Source organism: Camelus bactrianus, chromosome 17 (genome assembly GCF_048773025.1).
Source record: "Camelus bactrianus isolate YW-2024 breed Bactrian camel chromosome 17, ASM4877302v1, whole genome shotgun sequence".
NCBI classification, from domain to species: domain Eukaryota; kingdom Metazoa; phylum Chordata; class Mammalia; order Artiodactyla; family Camelidae; genus Camelus; species Camelus bactrianus.
Genome location: NC_133555.1, coordinates 51,556,492 through 51,565,133, shown reverse-complemented (window position 1 = coordinate 51,565,133; position 8,642 = coordinate 51,556,492). Strand labels below are relative to the sequence as shown.

General features: G+C 44.3%; 1 long non-coding RNA gene across 1 annotated transcript; it reads right to left on the bottom strand.

Annotated features, from left to right (window-relative positions):
- Positions 1-2,183: 2,183 nt before the first annotated feature.
- On the bottom strand, positions 2,184-8,307 carry LOC141573720 (uncharacterized). The gene is made up of 3 exons (XR_012499734.1): positions 8,190-8,307; positions 4,777-5,035; positions 2,184-4,236 (listed from the first exon to the last, which is right to left on the bottom strand). It is a non-coding gene; the product is annotated as an uncharacterized LOC141573720 (long non-coding RNA).
- Positions 8,308-8,642: the final 335 nt, after the last annotated feature.

Here is an 8,642-nt window from a genome sequence, read left to right as displayed (position 1 = left end):
CCACAGTGGGATCAAAAGATCTGGATTTCAACTCCAATTTACTCGAACTCCTAAGCTGCAGAATAATGGATAAGAAAACTGTCCTTGGGGAGGAGAGTACAGTTCTGTGGCAGAGCCCATGCTTAGCATGTATGAGGTCCTGGGTTCAATCTCCAGTACCTCCATTAAAAAAAATTGAAACAAATAAATAAACCTAATTACCCCACATCAAATATAAATTTTTTTAATTCAAAATTCAAAAAAAGACCTTGCAATTGACACAACATTGTAAACTTGACTATACTTAAATTAAAAAAAAATCCTTGCCTTACAAGAATATATCTGGATTATGGAAGTTTGCAAATGTAAAATCCCTAGGGTACAATCTGCATAAAAAGTGGGGGACTGTACACATGTACTATCCCTCATTTATGAGCTATATTTCCTTTGCGGGGTGTTATAACCTCTCAGAGCTAAATTTCTCAGATTAAAAAAAGAAAACATTACCTGATTCTCAGTACTGCTGAAGAATTAGATAACCTTATGATAGAACCTGACCCACAGAGGTTACTCAATAAATGTTTGTTGAATGAATGAATAAACACGCAATTGAATGCTGCCCCTGCCACAGACCATCACAATGGTACTGCCTGGAAATCCTTAGCCCACGTGCCACCCGACTCTACACTAACCATGTGGGTGACCTGGGCAGGCCTGTGTGGTTCTCTAAACCCCAGTTTATTCACGAATAGAAATGGGAGTAATAACACAAACCTCAAAGGGTTAGTGAGTCAATAACAAATTGTACTACAATTTTGCAAGATGGAATCATGAAAGAAAATTGGGCAGAGTCCATAGGCTGTCTCCATATTATCTCTTACAACTGCATGGGAATCTACTATACATCTCAAAATAAAAAGTCAAATTTTATTAAAGAGGCTATTGAGATTAAGTGAGCTCACTGTCTTAAATAAGGAACACACAGTACAAATAGGACAATGCACAGCCCATGAGATACACTCAGTAAATATTCCCAATGAGCCAACTGGTCCCTCCAACTCCAGAGCACAAGGATGGGTCTTCATGGCCAGAGACCACTGCACCTGAAGCTAACAAAGCTAATGGTCCCCACTTCCAAGAGCCCCTGCCTCCACCCTAGGTCTAATTTTGTATTTGTAATTTTGTTTTCTTATACTTAAATAGGAATACCCAATTGCATAGCCTTCAGGTCACCAAAACCTGACCACGGAAATCATGACAGCAGCCCTCCCCAGTGAAACAATAAAATTAAAAGCCATATCCACAAGAAGTCCGTGTAATTCTAATGGCAGGAATTTCATCCTGGACTGAGAGGAAGAGGACTGGGGAGGAGGAGGAAACTGGGGCCCTCAGACTCAGGGGCCACCTGTCCCATGATGGAATTTAGTCTCAACCCACACACTTCAGGAAATTCAAATTACACATAGACAGAGTGCTATGGACAAGAGTTTTTGGTTTTTTTTTTTGTTTGTTTTTTTTAAAGAAACTCGATTCTCTAACAGGTCAGGTTTCTACTGAGACACAAATGGCTTATATTTATATTGTTTCATGAAAACCTAAAATAATATAACTCTAACTTGACACATGAAGAAACGGAGGAAGAGAGAGGTTTATCACATTGTGCAAGATTAGAGAGAGGCCACGTCAGAGGCTGTATTTAAATCCAAGCCCTTGCTCCATTTCTCACACTCGAAAGTGTGACATACTGACCCCCTCCTGTCCCTTCCCTGCAATAAATCTCTTAAGTCTTTTCTGTGCTACCTGGAAAGAACCAAAGTCACATTAACTTTCCACAAAGGGCTGTGTCACCCCTTGGAGGAGATATCAAAATCTGAAGAATTAAGGTTGGAGCAGAGATTTGAGTTCTCTGTTTCTCAAAAGGAAACATGGATTTAAAAGAAACCCAAAAGCAATGATCTAGTCTAAGCCGTCATTGTGCAGAGAAGGAAACGGAGGCTCAGAAGAGATGAGGAAAGGGCCTTATTTACAAATCTTGCCTCAGCCCAGCACCAAGCCAGCCCTGGGCACTCCTGGGGAAGGATGTGTGAGGCCCGGGAGAATGAGTGTTAGAAAAAAGAAAGAGAAGAAGCATACAAGCCCTCTCTCTACACCGTCGTACCATGCAGTTCCACCAAATTACCCAGTATGGGAGCTGCCAACATTAAGGTGGGCTAAACAGGTTATAGAAACCTGGAAGTCTCAACCACAGTGGAAATTCCAACTTTTATATGGTTTTTCCCAGTTCAAGCATGAGCTCAGCAGGAGCTCCGTGACAGGCACTACACGAGGCCTGGAGTTCTCCCAAATACAGATCTCTTTGAACACGTGTGCAAACCACATGCAGGCCCACCAGAAGCAAAGCGTCCACATATAAGATGGAATTACTGAAAATGAAGGCAGCTAACCAGCATATATTACTAGCAAAAAGGATGCTGCTAGAAATACTCATGGACATAGCAAACTGTGGTTAGCAAGTGGGAAAGGGGGAGGGACAGTTTAGGAGTTTAGTATGATCAGATACATATTACTATATATAAAATAAATAAATGACAAGGACCTACTGTATAGCACAGGGAACTATATTCAATTTCTTGTAATGAGTTGTACAGAAAACAATCTGAAAAATATACATGTACATATGCATATATATAACTGAATCTCTGCTGTACACCTGAAACTAACATTGTAAATTGATTACACTTTAATAAAAAATAAGAATTTTAAAAATAAATAAATAAATAAAAGAAAACTGTAATCCCCGTAGCTGTAGGTGGTGGAGAACACTGGTTGCAAGCACCAGGTCCACTCGATCTTTCCAGCAACTGCTGTCACTCTTTCTGACCATCAGTGAGTCAACTGGCTTCACTGAGGTTACTTTTCTCTTTCGTGAAAAGCTACAGTTGCAACCAAAGATATATATAGTCTCATTATTCACAGACCCAACAAATTAGTGAAGACTTTCCATAGGCCAGGCTCTGTACAGGTGAAAAGATAGGGTCCCAGATACATTTATGGGTAGAAAAAGTTTATGCCACAAAGATATTAATTCTTCCTGTTCTGATATATAGATTCAATGTAATTCTGATTAGAATTCCTACCAGATATTTTATGGAATGTAACAAGTTAATTAAGTTCAGGAACAGCCAGGAAATTTCTTTAGAACCACCACTGGGGAGGGGTGGATAGATCATTCATTTCCACTGTTCTTTCTGAAGTGATGAAAACGTTCTGGAATAATAATGGTTGCACCACTGTGAATATACTAAAAGCCACTGAATTGTACCATTTAAATGGGTGGACTTCACAGTGTGTGAACAATATCACAATAAAGCAGTTCTACGAAAAAATATTTCTGGACCACTATTTTTCCCTCTATATTACTAGTCTGCCCCACAATTTAAGAAAAACAAAAACAAAAACAAACAAAAATTTGCCAGGAGATCTTTAGGACTGCAATGCTCCTGGGTCTCCAAAATGCCTCTGATGGTGCTGCTCCTGTTAACACACAGTAGTTGGGCTGGACTAGTTAAGGACTATATCTTTTTAAAACCGACGGTCACATGTTTCACGCTGGGAGAGGGGAGGATGGAGAATGTCACAGCCTCAAGCCCTCATCTCTTTTTTTTGTTTGTTTTGTTTTTGTTTTTGGAGTAAAGTTTTTACTATAGGGCCAAACAAGGAGAACAGTGGCTCGTGCTCAAAAACCCTGAACTCTCTGATGGTTTTTGAGGTGAATTTTTTCTTTTTTTTTTTAGGGTAAAGTTTTTAATAGGCAAAATGAGGCTTGAGGGCTTCCAGGTGTATGTCTTTCTTCTGACTAGTTGGTGGTAGGTAATAGGGCCATGTTCCAGGAATCTCGTGCTCAACCTGAAGTTACCATCCTCCACCTGGGTGGGGGCCTTAGCTCCTGCAGAACAACTCAAACATATTAAGTACAGCCCTGCCCCTACCCCTCAGCTCATTTTTAAGTGAACCAAGCCCTGCTTTCAACACTGTTATCACGCTCACTATAAAAACACGTGACATCAACAAGCACCACCATCCAAACACCAGAAAAAGTATTAAGGGTATTTACCTGGGGCAGAAACACTGAGGGAGGAGAAAGAAGCATGCTCAGCGTTGGCTCTCTCTTTTCTCAAGTCTCTGCCAGGAGAAGCTGGGCTTTACAGCCAGAGGATCTCAGCCCCAGGGAACAGCGTCCATGCCACTGAGCTGGACCTCGGGGACAGGGAAAGGGAGAGGAGTGCATTCTAGGGGTGGCAGGGCAGGGAAAGCGGCGGGGGGCGCGGGCTGCAGCCCCGGCTCGGAGGCCAGTCCCAGCCACTGTCCCCGCCCCCACCCCCGCCGGGCTCCGCAGACCCCGCCGGCCAGGATGCAGCCCGCTCAGGGGCGGGGGGCGGGGGGTCTGCGGCCGAGGAGAGGGAGCCCGGGAGGAGGGGACTCGCGGGCGGGAGAGCGGAAGGGGGCGCCGGCTGCAGACTGAGGGGACCCCGGCTGGGGCGAGAGGTGACAGGTGCGGGCCGTGGTATGGATGGGGGTGGCCATGTCCCGGGCAGGTGCGTGCCCTGCCCTGGACTGTGTGGCCTGGACGCCGGGGCAGGTGGCGCAGGCAGAGGGGGCTGGCGCGAGCCCCTCAGCTGGACACGCACTAACTCGAGCCCTCGCAAGCTGTGACACGCGAACCCCCTTCCCCAGAGCCCCCAACCTTCCACTTACACAGCCGGAAGCCCCGACCCGAGGCAGCAGCCAAAGGCCTACCGGGCGACAGAGCCGAGCAGCCACTGGAGCTGATCCTTGGCTCGGAGCTGGAGCTTCGGTCCCGCGGTCCAGCTGGCATCCAACCGTGGGCATGCGCGGGAGGGCCAGCGATCCGCTCTGGGCTCTGGGTTCTGCGAGATACACTGGGGAATCGAGGGAGGGAGAAGATGAGAGGGGAAGAAGATGGGAGGAATAGGAGAGGAAGCGAAAACTGGAGGGAGAGAGATGGACGGAGGAGGAGCAAGGAGAAGCGAGAGATCTAGAGGGAGAAGGGGGAGGGGAGTAGCAGAGATGAAGAGAAAAAGCTTTACCTTCAAGGGCACCCCGAAGGAGGCGCCAGTCCTCCTCTATGTCCTTCTCTAGCCCCTCAAGGCCAGAAGCTCAAATTTCACCTCCCTGGTCAAGCCCCCCAGCCAAGGCCCTGCAGAACCCCTACAGGGATCACACCTGTTGCCCCCAAGAGGAGCTCAGCTTCCTGTTGCTCCCAGAACCAAACACCCACAGGCGTTGTCGCTTAGAACTATCTTAGGAAGAGTATAAATTCCCCTTTTACAGGCTGGGAAACTGAGGTAGGCATGATCTTTGCCTTAGCTGCACTGTCCCAGGTTTTGGGCTGGCAGGGAGCGGGAGGTACAAGTTCAGAGACTCAGACAGAGCAGATTGCCCGAGTGTCAGTGCATAATTCCCATCTCGCCTGGGTAAACCACTTTCCACCCTAGTGGAACAATGAAGGGTCTACAATAGGTCCCTGGGTGTGGGAGAGCTGTCCTCAGTTCCAGTGCCCAGCTTGCTATGTAGATAGGAGTGTTCTCGAGTCCAAACTCATTCTCCTCAATGCAGGACAGGCCAATAAATCAGAAGACCAGATGTTGGGGCATGGAATAGCAAGTTTCTGTAGACCTAGATGGCAAACTAATGTCCTGGAAAACCATCTCCCCAAGTCAGAATTCGGGATCATTTCCTACTTACTTGGTTGTTGCAAACTTCTTGGTGTAGGAATTTTTTGTTGTTAGAATTCTTTGTTCTTGCAGCTATCCACCTGGGTCAGATCCCTGTAAACCTCCAACAAAACAAATGTTATTTTCTATTCTGCAACTTGTTATCTTTATATGAATGGAAAAATGTTAATATCCTTAAAAGTCAGAGCCTTCAGAATAGGCTCTCCTGTCTATTTCAGGCTCTAGGCAACATTGTTTTACAGAAGGTGCAGAACCAGCAAGACTAAGCCTAGGAAACAGGGCACAGGGTTAAAGTCAAAGGAACAGATCTAATACAGAGTCTGATGTGTTCTTTGCTATTATCGAGGCAGAAGCCACTTGAGGATTTAAATCCTTTTAGGTTAAAAATAAGTAAAACTTTAAAGGAATTTACATACATAGGTTGAAATGTGCATAAAATATTTGGAAAAGCTCACAAAAGATTGTAAACAGTGGCATCTCCAGGGAGGGCTGAGAGAACAAAGGATGAGGGAAACCTTTCCCTTGTGTATTTTTGTGCTGTTTGAATTTTTTTTTACCATATGCATGGGTTTCTTTTTCAGTTAAAAAAAAAAGTGTAATGGAGGGAAGGAGTAACTAGCTCAGCAAGTACAGCAACCATGGAAAACTGAGCCGTCACTTTTGCTTTAAGCCAGGAAGCATTTATTGACCCTCTCCTATGTGCCCAGTGCTGTTTTATGACTTCATTTATTATGTATATTTTTTATAAAATAATAACATGCTATCACTGACCCCTGCCCAGGGGAGCTGGTGGAAAACCAATTGAGTTTTTATTAAGTTGTTTTCCAAGGAGTATAAATGAGTTATAAACAGAACACATCTTCAGGGCAAACCAGGTGGAATGGGTTTCCAGCAGGCCAGACAGCTAGGAAGGGTTTTCAACAGAGATGCCCAGAGGCAAAGAGAGAAAGCCTCCAGGGCCCCAAAAAAGCTGCCCAAAGTGGTTTCTCCATGGCAATATTGTAATAGGAAAGAACAAATCTGACTCCATATTACATCTTTTTCTTTGATTTAACCTTGTGCTGTTTCCGAGGCTTAGTCTTATTGGTTCTGCACCTTTTATAAAACAATGTTGCCTAGAGCCTGAAATACCCAGGAGAACCTATTATCAAGGCTTTGACCTTTAAGGATATTAACACTTTTCCATTCTTATAAAGATAACATGTTGCAGAACAGAATATAACTTTTGTTTTGTTGGAGGTTTACAGGGATCTGACCCAGATGGACAGCTGCAACAACAAAGGATTCTAACAACAAAGGATTCCTACACCAAGATGTTTGCAACAAACATGCACACCCCCTTCCCCTTTTTAATATAAAAGAAGCCTGAATTGTGACTAGGGGAAGATGGTTCTCCAGGAGAATTACTCTGCATTGTCCTCAGTCAGCTGACTTTCCAATTAAAGACGCTATTTCTTGCCACAAAACGTGGTCTTCCAATTTATTGGCCTGTCCTGCAGTGAGCAGAATGAGTTTGGACTCAGTAACACAACCAAACATTGAAAGTATTCATTTGGTATATTAAATGACTTGCTTCTGCTGGTCTTTCTTCCTGACTTTTTCTTTTCTTGACCACTCCTGCTATGTTTATGAAAAATCAGTCAGTCTGCTCTTGTGGACACATTTACATCTCTAGCCACTACCCTTCCAGATAAGAACTGATGTCACCAAAATTGTTAAGAGCTATTACATGGTCAGAAAAGAGCAGAATTGTGTACTGGCTGATGTTCAGGAGCAGGCTGGGACACCTGACAAGATGTCATAAGCATGGATAGACAACAGGGCACCAAAGGAGAAGCTTCTAAGCCTCCATGAAGGACATGCTGGATAAGAAGGAAAAGTCCCAGATTGTAGATCTGATTCCACCATGAGCTTCTTGGGTGAGGCTCGGCAAGTCATTTAAGTTCTCTAGGCCCATGCTGTCCAACATGTGAGCCACCAGCCACATGCAGAAATATGAAGTTATTCTGTAGCCAGGCAGAATTATAAATAAACATTTTACAGCAAAGGCTCAGCACATATGATGTTTAGAAACATTAGTAGTTTTCTTGCCCTAACAGGTTATTTTTGTATGTCTAGCTTTTTGTGGTTTGTAACACTCGTGACTAATGATTCCCTTACAGTGAGGTCTTTTGAAGTTATAAGTTATTGGACACAGTACCGTCATATCACAGTTGAAAAAAAAGATCCACATAAGCCAGGCCATTTGATTTAGTAGTTATAAGCAGGGTCTCCAGGGCCAGCCTGCCTGAGTATAAATTCTCACTCTGCCTCTGGGGGGTTCTGTGTGAATCTTGGAGAAATTTTTATTATTATTGTTGTTGTTGTTATTGTTGTTGTTGTTGTTGTTGTTATTTTACTTATTTGTGCCTCTTTTTCCTAACCTTTAAATGGTGAGGAATATGTAGACTCTACCTCCTACTGTGCTGGCAGGATTAAGTGATTTAACATCTGTGCTGCCCACTTCCCTGGGTTTCAGCATTCTCCAGGCAATCAGTTTCACACCCAGAGGCATTCTCCACTGTCTTAGTCAGTCTGGGATGCTGTAAAAAATTACCATGGGTCAGGTAGCTTAAACAACCAGCATATTCCTCAAGTTTTGGAGGCTGAGACATTCAAGGTCAAGGTATATGGGAGAGGACTGCCTTCATGGCTTGAAGATAGCTGTCTTCCCACTATCTTCATGGGGTGGAGAGCAGAGAGAAGTAAGCACTCTGGGGCCCCTTATAAGTGCCCTAATTCCATTCATGAGGGCTCTACCCTATTGACCTCATTTTATCCTACTAATCACCTCCCAAAGGCCCCGCCTCCCAATGCCATCACCCTGGGAGATGGGGTTTCGACATATGGATTTTGAGGGGATGCAAA